Source organism: Amphibalanus amphitrite, unplaced genomic scaffold (genome assembly GCF_019059575.1).
Source record: "Amphibalanus amphitrite isolate SeventyFive unplaced genomic scaffold, NRLGWU_Aamphi_draft 000312F_arrow, whole genome shotgun sequence".
NCBI classification, from domain to species: domain Eukaryota; kingdom Metazoa; phylum Arthropoda; class Thecostraca; order Balanomorpha; family Balanidae; genus Amphibalanus; species Amphibalanus amphitrite.
Window position 1 is genome coordinate 353,428 of NW_024881807.1, and position 16,752 is coordinate 370,179.

At 50.9% G+C, this 16,752-nt stretch overlaps 1 protein-coding gene across 2 annotated transcripts in view; it reads left to right on the forward strand.

Annotated features, from left to right (window-relative positions):
* The window catches only part of LOC122388177 (probable methylmalonate-semialdehyde dehydrogenase [acylating], mitochondrial), a 268,791-nt gene that overhangs the window by 175,231 nt on the left and 76,808 nt on the right, over positions 1-16,752 (forward strand). The gene's annotated exons all lie outside the window — the stretch shown is intronic.

The following is a 16,752-nucleotide window of genomic DNA, read 5'->3' on the forward strand; positions in this document are numbered from 1 at the left end:
AAGACGACAGAAAGTAGGTGATAAAGGAAGAAGAAGTAGGTGACTTTACAAAGGTGACATAACCGTTTCAGCCATAAAACATAAAAAGAACACCGAGGCGAGCGTAAAGCGAGCGCAGCGTGGTGTAGGGAGTGCCTAACGCAGATACGTCGCTTCGCGTATAGAGCGCCAGATCTCTACAATTCGCTGCCTGCCGGAGCCACCGAGCTGTCTCACCAGCGTTTCGTCCGAGCAGTGAGAGCCCATGTGTTGACCTTGTGAGACCGTCCGTGCGTATGGGTCGTGGACTCGTGGGATGTGGCCCGGACTGTGAGCGTGTGTAATTGTTTTTACTGTTGTTACGGAGCGAGCGAAGCGAGCGTAGTCTTTCCTTAGATTAACGGAAATTTCTGAGTATGAGCGGCCGGTCGTGGTCACGCTTTTGCGAGGCTTATATCTCAGCAACCACTTGACCGATTTACACGCGGTAATTTTTGTAGGGTGGCTTCATTCCTTCTACCAAGTATTGGACTATTCCCGATGCATGTGGGTGACCACTTATGCACGTGCCACGTGCAAAACGAAGAGGTCAGTTTTGTAATTGTTGCAATATCTCGGTAACTACTTGGCCGATTGCGCTGAAAGTTGGCATGTAGGTAGGCACCCACTAGGCACTGCATATACATGTGCCAGAGTTGGGGGTGCTGCTGCACGTGCGCACGTTTTTTTTTTAATTTTGTCCGAACATTTTGATGGGAAGGATTCACAAGGACAGAGCCACTGCTAAGCGAAGCTTGTTGCGATGACCCTGCCCTCTACCCTCCGATCGCGCAATTCCGATTCTATGGCAGAATTTAGAGTCCAAAGTTTAACGTGCGCACAAAGCCGCGCACGGCCGGCAGGGGTCGTTTCCAGATCTCGGGAACGGCTGGACCGATTGCGCTCAAATTTGGTACACGGTTAGGGACCGGTTAGTAGGGTGCCGTGCACAAGTCAGTTGGGACCCATTTTGCACGTGCGCACGTGCAGGGTGCCGCTTCCAGATCTCGAGAACGGCTGGGCCGATTGTGCCCAAATTTGGCACATCGCTAGAGACCAGTTAGTAGGGTGCCGTGCGCAAGTCAGTTGGAGGTACCCCCTCGCAATTTCGCACGTGCAAGGCCCACCCTCTCGCTCGCTCCGTTAGTCGCCCCAAAAGGCGTTATACTGGTTTATAAATGTGCTTATTTTTGTTTAATGACAGAATAGAAGAAACTTTTATACAACGAACATCATTTTATGTTATTCTGATTTGGCTGATTTACAATATAGTTTGGTTTATCTAATATATCGTGTTTATTTCTAACGTTTGAGATATTCATACTCTTTCGGCCATTTTTACATTTGGTGGCAGCGGTAAAGGATCACGTTTTATTTTTATTTGACAATGAAAAAAATAAGGATAAGTGGTATTGGAAGAATAGGAGATTGAATATAAGTTTCTTGATACTGAATAACAGGAAGAGAAGCTGAAGAGAAGCTGAAAGAGAAGTCTGCATTGTCGCCGCCGACTGCAGCTCTGTGAAGGAGTTTTGACGGCACCGTTAACAGCAAGCTGTCTGAGTAGCCGGCGTCTGGGAATCTGTTCTGTGTCTTGTGTGGTTCTCCCCTGCGTTGCTCGCCTATGAGCAGTGGCATAGACAGGGGCCATGGCCCCCTTTCCGCCCAGCCGCACGGATGGCGCCCCAATTTGCGCCGACTAGGCTGATGCCGTTTTACAGAGGGAACATGAATTAAAAAGTGATGTGCAGGCAGGGATCGAACTCAATACCTCTTTGGGGGTGCCTGGACACCCCAATGTTCTCCAGGGCCCCCCATATAGGACCTGAGCCCCCAATGTTGAAGGGCGCCCCTCCGGAAACCAGAACATTTCGAACCCCAGGGTCGATGGTGCCCTTGAAGAGCCGCTGGCACCCACCTGAACGGAACAGTCGCCCCATTAAAGGCTGATGGCGCCCCTCTAGAGCACCCGGCGCCCCTCTGAAGTTTACAGCTGCCCCAATCGGCCCCAACCAAGATCGATGGCGTCCCCTGAAACCACTGGCGCCCCTCTAAAGCACCCACATTCTTCTCAAAATCACAGTCGTCCTATCCGAGATCAATAGCGCCCTGAAGAGCCACTAGCGCCCACCCCCCCCCCCCCCCTCCACTTGAGACTGAAGTCGTCCCGCTTGAGACTAAAGTCGCCTCAGTCAAGCCAAATAGCCCCCCTCCAGAGCGTCCGGCGCGCTTCTGAAGATCACAGTCGTCCTCATCCGAAGTCGCTGGCGCCCCTCAAAAGTCACTGGCGCCCTTCTAGAGTACCCGGCGCCCCTCTGAAAATCACATTCGCCCCATCCGAGACAACGCCCCTTGAGACTACAGTCGCCCCACCCAAGCTCGAGGCGACCCTTCATAGCGTCGGGCGCCCTGCTGAAGGCGACAATGGCTCCATCCATGCCCAATGGCGCCCCTCAACGACCTTCTAAAGATCTTTGTCGCCCCATCAATCCGAGGTCGCTGGCGCCCCGCAAGAGCGCCAGCGCCTTGAGTGGATGTTAGGAAAAATAAATAAATAAATAAAGAGCCACTGGCGCCCATCTTAACCGGGACTTCACTTCAGTTGGCCCATCCTAGATCAATGGCGCCCCTCTGAAACCACTGGTGCCCCTCTGAAAATAACAGTCGGACCATCCGAGATCAATGGCGCCCCTCCAGAGCGCCCGACGCCCTACTGAAGCCAGCAGTGGCCCCATCCAAGCTTTGCACCCCTCTAGAGCACCCGGTGTCCTTCTGAAGATCACATTCGCCCTATCCGCCGAGGTCGCTGGGGCCCTCCAGTAGTCACTGACGCCCATCTGAATGGAGACTTCAGTCGCCCCGCCCCATTCAAAATTGCTAGCCCCCCCCCCTCCCTGAAACCACTGACGCTGGGGAATTATTTGACAATTTGGGGCTTTCTCATCGACACCAAGGGCCCTGTTCAAGATGCAGCAGCCAGGTGGCGCCGAGCTGGGCTAGGAAGATCACCATCCGGGCATCCGACGCGCGTCCTCAGAGGAAGAGGAAGGCCAGATGGGCTCACCACAAGGCGGACTGGCGAGCCTTCCAGGACGACTGCGAGGCTGCCCTGACCGGGGCGGTGCCGACGCGGACGGCTCAGGAGGCCGCCACACGCCTGACGGAAACCATCCAGAACGCGGCCAAGCGACACATTCCGAAAGGAGCGCGAGCGGACCCCCGACCGTGGGCCCTCCATCCTGACCTGCAAGAAGCCATCCGTGACCGTCAAGCTGCCAGACGTGAGATCCGACCCGACGATCCGGACAGTCGGACGCGCTGGATCGCAGCAAAGCAGCGCGCCGCCGAGGTTGAGGGACGGGTCTCCAGAGAGCAGTTCCACGAGTTTGTGGGAACGACACTGAATCGCCCAGCAAGCCTCGGAAGGGTTTCCAAGATTCTGAAAAAGTGGGAAGGAGCGACCGACGATGAGCACCGAGACGGCCAGGCGATGATGGACGACGACAAAAAGCTTCTGGTTACGGACAAGCAGAAAGCTAACGCCTTCGTTAAGACATACGCACAAGTCTCGCGTCATGTCAGAAACAAGAAGGTCGACCTCACCGCAAAGCGCAAGTTGTCTCAACCGGCGGCACGGTTATGTGAGTGCCGAGACCGGCGAACAGAGATGTGCGCGCCCTTCTCCCTGGCTGAGCTCAACGCCCAGATCGTGGAAACCAAGCTGAAGAAAACACCGGGCCCTGACGGTATCTCCAACGAGATGCTCCGCCACCTCGGCCCGATCGCCAAGAAAGAACTCCTCAGAACCTTTAACAGTTCATGGAGCTCCGGAGAGGTCCCGAAAGAGTGGCGCGTCGCGACGGTGATACCGATTCCGAAAGCCGGCAAGGACAAGAGGCTCTTGGGCAGCTACAGGCCGATAGCACTCACCAGCAACCTGAGCAAGCTGTTGGAGCGCATGATCTTGGCCCGACTTACCTACTTCGCGGAAAGCCGAGGGTTGCTCCCTCCAGAACAGACGGGTTTCCGAGCGGGGCGGTCGGTGGAGGACAACATCGGCCGCCTCGTCCAAGAGGTGCAGGACGGATGGCAGCGACCGGCGGTCGATCGAAGAACGGCGGCGAGGAGGCCTGATGGAAGCGTGGCACAGAAATACGTCCTCGTGGCCTTTGACTTTGCCCGAGCGTATGATGTAGTGGACCATCGCCTCCTCCGGCTCAGCCTGACCGAACAGGGACTGCCGCTGTGTCTTGTCCGCTGGGTGTGGCAGTGGCTGAGAGACCGAAGGACGAGAGTGGAGGTTCGCGGGGATCTCTCCGGTGAGCGGGTCTTCCGCGCCGGACTACCCCAGGGCAGCGTGCTGTCGCCCAGCTTGTTTGTGTTATGGGCGGCGCCGCTGGTGGAGGTCATCAAGAAGATCCCCGGATGCACACCCTACATGTATGCGGATGACACGGCGGTGCTCTGCGCGGGCAACACCATTGAAGTGGCGAGGGAGAGGGCCCAGAGGGCAGCCGACGCGCTAACAAGGTGGGCGCGCGAATCCAAGATGAGAGTCTCCGGCGAGAAGACCCAACTTCTGGTTCTCTCGCAGCAAGCCAAGGACGCCAAGGACTGCCGCATCAAGGTAGCCGGTAGCACGGTCGAGGCGCGGGAGACTCTCCACCTTCTGGGCGTCACATTGGACAGACTCCTGCACTTCGGGCCGCACTGCCGTCGTCTACGAAGAAAGACAAGACCAAGAATCAACCAACTCAGACAGCTCACCGGAAGGTCGTGGGGGCTCGGCGAGAGGCTCCTCCGGACGGTAGCTAACGGATACGTCCGCGGCGCCATAGAACACGCGGCGGCGGCGTGGCTGCCTGCGGCTGCGACAACGCATCTCGGCGTCTTGGAAGTGGAGATGTTGGCGGCGGCACGCACCATCACCGGCTGTCCGATCTCCACCCCGAGACACGCTGTGAGAGCAGAGGCGGGCGTCGTGCCGATGGCGGCGAGGAGGGATGCGCTGGCAGCACGCCTGCTGGCGAAAGCGCACTCTCTACCGCCGGAGGATCCGCTGCACGCCGTAGCAGTAGCGGCCCCCGTGCCGCGTCTCAAGTCCGTGACCGGATGGAGAGACCGCGGGAGAGCGGTGTGGGACCGCGCGGGCGTGGAGTTGCCCGTCGAAGCTCGCCTAGCCACGAGACCGCCCCCGTGGACAGCGACGGAAAACGTGTCGATCCGCCTGGACGTCGGCCCGCTCCCGGTCGGAGCGACCGCGTCGATGAGGAGAAGCGCTGCGGAGGCGTGCTTGGGAGCGCTCCCCCAGTGTGCGACGTGGGCTTGGACCGACGGGTCGGCGACCGGCGGAGTGACGGATGGCGGCGCCGGGGTCCTCATCGAGCACCCAGACGGAACAACTGAAGTTCTGCGAGAGGCGGCGGGGAAAATATGCTCTAGCTACCGGGCTGAGATGGTGGCGCTGAAGACGGCAGTACAACATCTCCTGGAGCACCCACCCCTCGAGCAGGATATAATCATATGCTCCGACTCACAGGCGTCACTTGCGACGCTGAGGGGAGGACCAGCGGCCCAGACGTCCCCTCTAGGTGCCGCCATCTGGGAGCACATGGCGGCACTGGTGGCTGATGGGGACCGAAGAGTCCACCTCCAATGGGTGCCGTCCCACTGCGAGCTGGAAGGAAATGAGCGGGTGGACGCCATCGCCAAGGAAGCCGCCGCCCTCCCACAGCAGGGAGTCCCGGTCGACGTCCGCACAGTGTACCGTGCGGCGTCCCGGATCGCCAGAAAGGAGGCGACCAACAACTGGCCGGACGGCTGGTACAGGCGGCTGATGGACGGCCACCTACCCGCACCGCTACCCAGCACTACACCACGCGAGGTGGCGGTTGATGTGCACCAACTGCGCGCTGGTCACTGGTCGGGATCTGCGCAGTACCTGCATCGGATCGGCAGGAACCCCGGCCGGGACTGCGCACAGTGTAACTCGCTGGCGTGCCGGGCGGCCGGCTGCCGCTGCTGTGGCGAGGGGGAGGCGGACACGCCAGAACACATCCTGCTACGCTGCCCAGCACTGATGCGACTACGCCTACGACACCTAGGCAACATATACCCGAGGGAGGAGGAGGTCCGGAGCAGCGGCGTGGTGGCGGCCCTGGGGGCCGCCGCCAGGTACCTCCAGAGCCGGGAGGCTACGTAGCGACCGCTACGTGGGGAGTCAACAACAACACAACAGCTGGGCTAGGATGTGCCAAGCGTTTCTTATAAGGCAGCCTCGTTCGTGCCACCCCTCGTTGCGATACCGCCACTCAATGCGACGCCGCCGCTTCACCGTACAGCCCTCTGCAAACTGCGTGGTACTTGGTAGGTATTCTTTTTCCGACAAAACCGAGAATAACGCGAATACTAAATAATAAATATGCTATCGGTCACTCAAAAATTGTAACAGCAAGACGCGCGAGACACCGCACCTTAGATTGGCATTATCATCGCATTCATTTTCCATCGAGTTTGGCAACAAAACCCATAAGTTTATATTTTATAAGTTTCTATTAATGATTAATGGACCTTACCCTCGTAGTTTGAAAAAGTTAGATCAAAACACTTGTTTATTAATAATTTCGAGCACAGCTCTTCATCAGAATACAAAGCTAAAAATGTCACGATAAAAATCCAATCTTTGACTGCAGTCAAAGATTGGATTTTTATCGTGACATTTTTAGCTATGTATTCTTATGAAGAGCTGTGCTCGAAATTATTAATAAACAAGTCTTTTGATCTAACTTTTTTCAAACTACGAGGGTAAGGTCATTAATCATTAATCAAAATGCTTTAATATGATCCTCGCACAAGCACTGAGAAACTTTTATAAGTTTCATTTATATTGCCGCCGGCAATATAAATGACTTTGTTAAAGTTGTCTAAGTCCTCGATTTAGAACAAGGGGCATTTAATTTTCTCAGTTCAGCAGTCAACTGAGGGAGCCGTTTGTGTGCGCGCATGCATGGCTGCATGTACATCACTATTATCTAATGTAATACGAAATCTATACGAAATATCAGGGGCCGTATTCACGTCGACTTCGTAAGTCGATTTTCTTTCGTAAGTGTAATTTGGTATTCACGTCGACACTTCTTAAGTTTTTATCGACGGAGTTCACGTGATTAAAAAAATTAACTTAATTATTAAAAAGTAGGTCAAACTTAAGAAAATTCTTACGAAAATGATCGACGTGAATACGGCCCCTGTTACAGGGAGTTTGAGAAATCCGTGAGTTTGCAAACTCCCTAGTGAGTTTGCAAACTCCCTGACCCATCAGTGAGTTTGCAAACTCACTAGGGAGTTTACAAATTCACTAGGGAGTTTGCAAACTCACTGACCGGTCAGGGAGTTTGAGAAATTTCAGAGAGATTGGGCCAAATAAAAACAAGTGTTCAGCATGTGGGTGGCATACGTGCCGTCCGTGATGTGAAAACAAAGGAGGCTAGCTCTAAGGCCTCGCACGCTGACAAAAAGCTTACAGATCATAAATACCTTTTTTATTTCAAACTTATCAGTGATTTACCCATGCATGTACCGCCGCTTTATTTAGTTATACATTTATTTAGTTCACGTCCCAATTAGACCCGTTCCACTCAAGTGTGGCTATTCCAGAGTCAGGCTAAATATATTAAAGTAGAAACAGCTCACTGTTGGCCACTTATGCTAAAGTACAGGCACACGCATCAATTCACGCCCATTCCCACTCCGCCATAAACGTGTCATCGAGAGCCGGCGCTGCTGGCAGCCAGCCCAGCTGCGACTGGCGCACGCTGCTTGTTTGTTTTTGTTTTGTTGGGTTAGGCCCTTTCGGTCTGACAAGACCATTTCAGAGTCGGACGAATGATAGGAATTATAGGGGGAGACATTGGTCTGGGCAGACACCCTATACCTATGCAGAGTCGCCGGGGCTGAGCCCGTCCGAATTGACAGACCGAGCAGCCCCCCAAGCACTCTTTGCACCCGGCTACGGGGTGCGCTCCCTCGGGAGCAGCGGTGCCGCTCCAAGGGAGCAGTCCGCATGAGATAAAGATGCCTGTCCAGCCCGGAGTGGGGGTTTCGGCGTGGACGAGAAGGATTTCAGTATCCTGATTCCTGAGGATGGAAACGACGGAACGGAGGAGCACGTTGCTCCGAACCTCCCCTTTACATAGCCGCGAGTAGCATTTTTTTTTTTCGGTAAAACAATGAAGGATCTGTAAGCTTTTTGTCAGCGTGCGACGGTTACATAGGCCGTACCACTAGTCGCTTTTGTTTTAACATCACGGCCGGCACGTATGCCACCCTCATCTTACACATTTGATTTTATTTGGCCCAATCGCTCTGGAATTTCTCAAACTCCCTGACCGGTCAGTGAGTTTGCAAACTCCCTAGTGAATTTGCAAACTCCCTAGTAAGTTTGCAAAGTCACTGATGGGTCAGGGAGTTTGCAAATTCACTAGGGAGTTTGCAAACTCACGGATTTCTCAAACTCCCTGTAACATATCCATGTATTTTTTATATTTTCAAGCCCTGACCATGCGGCTATTTTTATGCCGTGGTCATAAAGTGTTGTAAAACAGCATGATAAAATAATGTAATACGAAAGGCTTATTAAAGGCATGCAATTTCCTCAAATACGAAAAGCTTTATAGGGGTCTATGTTTTCGAATTTTATCGATGAGTTACGTTATTATTACAAGTTATGCCTACCGTACGCCGTACTGTCATGGCCGCCAAGCAGACTCACCTGTATCTGCAGAACCTCCAACGTTTCGTTGCCGAGGTTGTCACGCTCCAGCCGCTGACCAGTGCTGACAAACGCCGTGTCAGTCTCTAGGCGCACTGCGCGGGTCCAGCAGGACAAGGTGCTCGCAGAAGGCAGCGGAATCTTCAGCACACCAGCTTGGGCGTACTTAAGCCTTTGAGCGGTGAGCGGAAGACGGTCAGATCAGCGGTAGATAAGCCAGCCAGATGAGCGGCAGACAAGCCTGCACGATGAACGGCAGACGAGCCAACCAGGCGAGCAGCAGACGGACAGGCGAGCGGCAGGCAGGCTAGCCAGGTGAGCGGTACGTGAACAATAGACAAGTCCGCCAGATCAGCGGCAGACGGGCCAGCCAGGCGAGCGGCAGACGGGCCAGCCAGGCGCGCAGCAGACGGCCAGGCGAGCGGCAGACAACCCGGCCAGGTGAGCGGCAGATAAGTCAGCCAGGCGAGGGGTAGACGAGCAGTAGATGAGCCATCCTGGCAAGCGGCGGAGGACCAGATGAGTGGCCAGGTGAGCAGAAGCGGAGCCAGCTATGTGAGCAGCAACCGCTCAAGCCCGACATCCTGCTTCAACACCTTCCACAACTAACAGAGCTCTGGCCTCTGGGGCCCACAGTCTGGGCATGTTGGCGGACCTGTTTGGCTGCTCTCCTCGCGGCAGCAGCCTCAGCCTGAGCTTGATTGAGGAATCGTAGCCAGATGTGCAGCCTGGTACGAACCAGCTTCTTGGCGATCCGGAGGTCCAGGCCCGGTTCCTTTTGTCGCAACAGCTCCATGAGCCGCCGAACAATGTCCGGGTTCCGGTCCGCATATGGGCCCATGACGATGCCGAACAGCACCTCGAACGCCTCCACCACGGACATCCAATACTCTGACGGGACCATTAGTCCTCCTCTGCTCACCGACCGGATCCAACTCTGTGGGACACTGCTCGGTGGCGCCACACGCGTCGGCAGACCGAGGGATGGGTCGATATTTTGGCAGCTCGCTGCCACATAACCAGCCACGAATGCCACGCCCTCCCGCCTTAGCCAGGCGTCCTCAGCAGCGGCCCATGTCACTCCACTTTTGATGACATCATAAGGGGGCCTCAGTACAATTAATGGCGCGGTGCGCCACGATCGCTCCCAAGCTACTGGCCAACAGCTGCCATTTTTGAAAATATTATTTTGAAAATAAGTTTCAAGTAATGAAAATATTGTAATAAAGTTGTAACTTAAATCTATACCATATCTAAAAACTTACTGAAAAATGATTTATCCATAGTAAAAATATAAGCTCGATGCGTTTTTACGTTGCTTTCCTGCTGCTGCAGAGGGTTTTTAAATCGTCCATATCTTCAAAACCGGCCATTTCTTAGCATATTACTGCTCTTTTTTTGTCGCTGGAAAATTAGTTAAGCTTGCCATTGACATCAACGGCTGAGCGGTATGTGTAGAGTGCCATCAATAATCTTCAAATGAAGTTAGTCATTTTTACGTTGCAAAGGAATGGAGTACCCCTTGCGAGCATCAGGGGTGACGTCACTCAGGATCTGTCTCTGATTGGTCGGCGGGGGAGTGACTGTACCTTCTATAGATGGCCTTGCTCAGCAGCTCTAGCCCTCGCCTGCACAGTGTTGGTCGCTTCAGCGCCGTCTTCAGCCTCCTCTGTGATACTGATGACCGGCGGCACTTTCGGCTGCAGGGTGACGGCCCGAAACTCCTCCTCCACCCCGTCCTCCTCCACCGCTGCCGTCAGCTCCGCTGGGCGTTGGATCTGAAAAAGGAAAGTTTATTTAACTTTTAGCGGCACTTATTATTATTTTCTTGGTTCTGCGGTGACGGGGGGGGGGAACCGTTTGTCTTCGCATAATTATTATTCAACACGTACAGTGCAAGAAGGAGGGGGCGAATACTGCCCACGCATCCTGTTTTTCGCAACTGACTCACGCCGCAATCTTTATGTTAACATCACATCTTCAGTACCTGCCTCGAATTTAAATGCGCATCTTGCCGTGAAAGCAATAAGTAAGTCAGACTACAACTTTTCTATCATCAGGGGATAAAATCAAACAGTTTGACTATGACAGCGCCGGACGGTCCGTCTTTGCTCTGCGCTGCTTATCGCTCGACCGATTCGCGTCAAATCTGTGTGAAAGTTCAGAAATGTGTAGGCAATTTTATGGTTAAAGAAATACGCGCGTCGACCAATCCCAGCCTCAACCGGCGACATCTAACTCTAAACATGCTTCTAACTGCCATTTTTATACTCATTCTTAAAATATACCCAAAAACGTAACTGTCGTAACATAAAAGAAATAAGAAAATCGACCGGTAACTTTTTTAGTTTTGGGCATGTTAACACAAAATAGTCCCACATATGGCATATTTTAAATGGGTTCCAGTTCTGTCGGACTTTCCTTGATGCTGGCATACTCTAGTGCATAATCTTACATAGGTGGATCCTATGTAGGTCCCCTCACACGAGGAGCAACTGAATTTATAAATGACACTAGAGCGGCAAGCCTTAGGGACAACGTCTTTGAACCGAAACAGGGAGCCTATGCTTAGCATGTTGCGTAGCACCAGCCTGGGGTTCATGTAGGGATAGTACTTTTTCAGAAGTGATTCTACTGCTTCTTTTAGTTTTAGCGACTGTTTCCCGAAATAGGGAAGAACAAAATATTTTTCAAGCTTTTCTACGTGGTACGTCGAGACCTTGGGCGTAAACCGTTTGTTCAAAAACTTGGAAATCGCTGAGTCAATAAGAGCCTTTGGGTAGCCATTTTCTGTAAAGAACTTACGGAGGAAGCTGATCTCCATATCAAAAAGTTTGAAAGACGAGCTAATGTTATAGGCGCGATAGATGGTAGTGTTTAGGATGGCTTTCTTAATAGAGAGAGGGATGTAGCTAAAAAAGCTAAGACCGAGGCCAGTGTATGATGGCTTGCGATAAACGGGTGTTTCTAGCGAGTTGCCAGATCGTCTTATCCGGACATCCAAAAAAGGAAGTGAGCCGTCTGATTCCACCTCCTTGGTAAACTTCATTCTTAAAGTTTACCATTCATTCTTGAAGTTTACCAAGGAGGTCGAATCAGACGGCTCACTTCCTTTTTTGGATGTCCGGATAAGACGATCTGGCAACTCGCTAGAGACATCCGTTTATCGCAAGCCATCATACACTGGCCTCGGTCTTAGCTTTTTTAGCTACATCCCTCTCTCTATTAAGAAAGCCATCCTAAACACTACCATCTATCGCGCCTATAACATTAGCTCGTCTTTCAAACTTTTTGATATGGAGATCAGCTTCCTCCGTAAGTTCTTTACAGAAAATGGCTACCCAAAGGCTCTTATTGACTCAGCGATTTCCAAGTTTTTGAACAAACGGTTTACGCCCAAGGTCTCGACGTACCACGTAGAAAAGCTTGAAAAATATTTTGTTCTTCCCTATTTCGGGAAACAGTCGCTAAAACTAAAAGAAGCAGTAGAATCACTTCTGAAAAAGTACTATCCCTACATGAACCTCAGGCTGGTGCTACGCAACAAACTAAGCATAGGCTCCCTGTTTCGGTTCAAAGACGTTGTCCCTAAGGCTTGCCGCTCTAGTGTCATTTATAAATTCAGTTGCCCCTCGTGTGAAGGAACCTACATAGGATCCACCTATGTAAGATTATGCACTAGAGTATGCCAGCATCAAGGAAAGTCCGACAGAACTGGAACCCATTTAACTTGTCCCGTCGCATCCTCAGTAAGGGACCACTCCTTAGCTTATGGCATATTTTTTTTTCTATGCTTGACCTAATTTGACCGTGAAGATATTGACTAACTGCAATGAAATTTATACTCAATAGTCCCCCCGCCCCCCCTACCTTCACCCTCCTGAGTTTAGTACGAGTTGATTTCTTCGGGGGGGGGGGGCAGATTCGTCCTCTCTCCGAATGGGCGTATTTCTCGGAACCTTTCCACTGTGCGCATTAGAATAATACGAAACATATATTTACATTTGTTTACATTTATAAAGCCTTAAAGAGATATGTGTTCGCCTTGAAAAACTGGAGTGGATGGTTCCAAAACACTTGAAAATGGTCGATAATACCTAAATGGGTGGCTACATACCATAAATTGGCCCAATTTTGATGAAAATGATGAAAACTGTTTTCAAAATGATGACGTAATTTCCGGAAGTGACGTCATATACAACACAAAGCCACCTTGTGGGAATGTAGCGAACTACAAGTCGCTTCAAGTTATGCTGAATCAATGTGCTACAGACATTGCGCGCAAGTTTCGATAATTACGCAAGCGTTTATGGCTATTTGTGTGCATTTTTTTCGACGTAACATTTTTCATGCATTTTATTTTTTGTTTTATTTTTAAACGAACCAAAGTTCGTCCTACTTGTGGCTTAAAAAGGCTTTGGTAATGAAACCTCAAAGTGATATAGCCATGAAGAATATTGGATGGAACAGTGATGATTCAAATTTATAATAATTTGAATTACGAAGTGCTGAGCTTTATCAAGAATTCAAGCCATCCATGACAAAATTCACGATGCACATCAGTTCAGAAAATCGGCGCCGATTGAAATAATTCGCCGTGCATATCTTGGCTTATTGACGACCGATTGACACGGGACAAACACCGATCGATACCAAATGGCTGTGGGGGGAGGGGGAGGGAGTAGAGTGGCAAGTTTTCCTACCCATTCCAACGAACCCGGAATTACTCCGAAGGGGGAGTAGAGTCGGGGGAACTGGGGGGCGGGAGTAGAGTGGCAAGTTTTCCTACCGCAAGTACCAAGCAAATAGCAAGTACATTGGCAAGTACCGAGTACTTTTCAAGTACCAAGCAAGAACCAAGTACTTTTGCAAATACCAAGCAAGTACCAAGTACTTATGCAAATACCAAGCAAGTACCAAGCACTTTGGCAAGTACCGAGTACTTTTGAAAGTACCAAGCAAGTACCAAGTATTTTTGCAAGTTCACGAAATTTTCGCGAATATCGAAGCTTCTAGACGTCCGATCGTCACCGGAAAAACACCAATCGATCCCAAATTTTCTCCCGAATCTTTCTATTGCCAAAGCGACGCGGAGCGAGCGCAAGATATCTTGTTTAATTATCCATTTGAGTAGGATTGCGGTTTTTTTTTAAACGCTCAGTTTTCGCAGCGAGCTTTTCCCCTTAGGGCTTGCGAGATATCACTTAGAGGCAGGTATAACACTGTATTCAGTGCAAAAGATCGATAAACAGGAACCATCCGTGATCGGTCAATTTGACAAGGAACAGTCTGATCGCATGTTGGACGCACTGCATATTTATTTGCTAGTCTAAATCAGACACGCACCTTGGCACAATGTTTTGGCACTTGGGCCTGGCGCAGCAGCCCACACGATCTACACCACGGAATTGCAAAGATCCCTTAAAATAATTACAAAGCTGTCGGGGCTACGTGTTTAGCGAGATCGTCCGAGGTGACCTGCTTCCACTGAGGCCGATTTCATGTTCAGCTTAGCGACAGATGGGTTCTATCCTCTGTCCTTCTCGAGAGAAGGGGAGTTGAACCCCGTTGTCAGGTGGCCGCATTTTGGCGGGTGATGGCGATCGAGATCGGAGATTTAGACGGCGGCACGAGATATCGGTTCACTGGACACTGCAGCAGAGCTTCGCACTCGGGAATATACTTCCTTATAGTTATTACTTATTGTGCTACATTTGCCTTTAGTTACTGTACAAGTTGTATAATGCCTACGTCCGGGCGTGTTTATACGCCCAGTACAACGTGTTGTCTGTCAAACAATCGACGACGGAATCCCATCATCTCTTAAACCATCGGCTGTCAATTCACCCACCCCGTTTCCCTAAGAATAGACGATCAGATTCGGCCTGGGTCCTTACGACCTCTCTAGATTCGCCAGAGACGGGATCGGGTCGCCGTTATTGCACTCGTCTTAGTGTCTTTAGATACATAGACAGCTAGTCGACCACGGACGTCGGACGGGGTGATCGTTCTACGAATGTACGCACCAGGGGGGTACGCTCCGGCTGTTTAGCATTACGAAAAATGGTGACAGACGTTTGTGGAGGATTGTTGACGAATTCTTGTTCCGCGAGCAGTACTTACACGCTAGCGGAAAATTCGCCAATCAGCGCTCGGCAGTACTCGACGCTGATTGGTCCGACGCTCGTGACGAAATTGCGGGGGACCGCAGTTATTCTCTATGGACCCGTATAGGCTTTTGGATTTCGGAGGGGTTTCTTTAAATTTATATGCTGTTTCGAGGTGTTTTCGAGTTGAAATATATTTCTTATGACTGTCAGCTATATAATGGCACCATAAAATCATGATTTTAATAAATATTACCGATGTAATATCGGCCGAAAAGACATGCTGTCATGGCACGGACTGCCCCGCGGCTGATGTGGGGCCCCTAGTGCCAGCGTATGGTAAAAATGGGTTGATGAAGGGCTATTGGAGCGTAGCGTTGTCAGCGTGGCCACGGACCTTTTTGGTATGTTCTGGCGTTACCCTTTTTCCATTGAAAAAAAAAAACGTACAAAATTGAAGTTTACTTGAACCCAAATAAAACTGGCGCAATGTGTACCGCCACCTTCAGCCTCAAAACGTTCCTTGTTTCAAGCTCTATCAATATCAGTCGGCTAATCGTGCATTTCTTAAAAACTGAGGTGGTACTTGGGGGGTAGAAGCACCCAAAGTCGGGTCTCTTTAGCATTGGGTTGGTGGTGAAATTCTATGATTTGGGACTTTGCTGGCTTCCTCGTCTTACATTATATCAGTGGGTACGCCACCTTCAAGCTATACTGATAGAGCTATCAATTCTAAAACTACTGGTGCTTGTTTCGGCATCATTCGACAAATACCCAACTAGTACCTTGGGGGTAAAAAAAAACTTCCGACTGGAAAATATAGAGGAAGGTCATGGGTTCAAATCTCATCGCCGACGGAGTTATTGCGTGTTCGGGTATTAATATGACCGAACGCGTTTACCACCGATATCTTTAGAGCCAACGATCCCTACCAAGTCCCGCGAGGTGACCTTCGATAGGACTCTCCAAGACCTTTCCAAGGCGTACTTAATTTAAAGATCAAAGAAGCAATGGCGCCCATAGTGCTGAAGGTGTCACAACGGTGGAAGAAAATCCTCAGAAAATGAGACATTTGCGATGAATATTGGAAATATTGAAAAACAATATTCCCACCACGGCTCTTGAATGGCCTCTTCAAGTCCCCTGAAGTGCCTTTATTGGCCTAAATAGACCCCTGATTGACTTATGTGGTCCCTAATGGTCCTATGCGGTCCCCCTGAGTCCTCAACGTCCCTAGACAGCCTTACATTATATGCAACTGGGCCCTGTTGGGTCAGCACCGGCCCCTAGTAGGCCTGCACTGGACCTGCCGGGCCTATACCGACCCATAAAGAGCCTATGTTGAGCCCTCATGGGCCTCCGATGACCACACGCCGGCATGTGTGGCCCCATCAGCAGTGGTCCGTCTATCTCATGTACTTACGGTCTTTTTGGGCCGATGTGACACCGTAGTATATGGAAATGTCATGATTAAATGTCGTTATTACATAGTCAAAAGTCACGGAAAGAATATCCAAGCTCAAAAATGGCCTCAAACCTTACAAAAACTCATATAAATCCACTTCAAAAGTCATAAGTCTATTAAACACCATAGGGGAATAGCTGCAGTCCCCAGCAATTTCGTCACGAGCATCGGGCCAATCAGCGTTGAGTATTGCAGAACGCCGATTGGTCGATTTCCGCTAGCTTGTAAATGCTGCTTGCGGATAAGTCTTGTACAAGTGAGGGTCGAGGCATTAGGCAACTAATTATCGCTTGTCACCACTTTTTCGTCGGGAGCGTTCTACCTGGTTTATATAGCCTTGGTACGCACCATCCAGGCCTAAGATGCATCGAGGTTTATAAGAATGCAGTCTG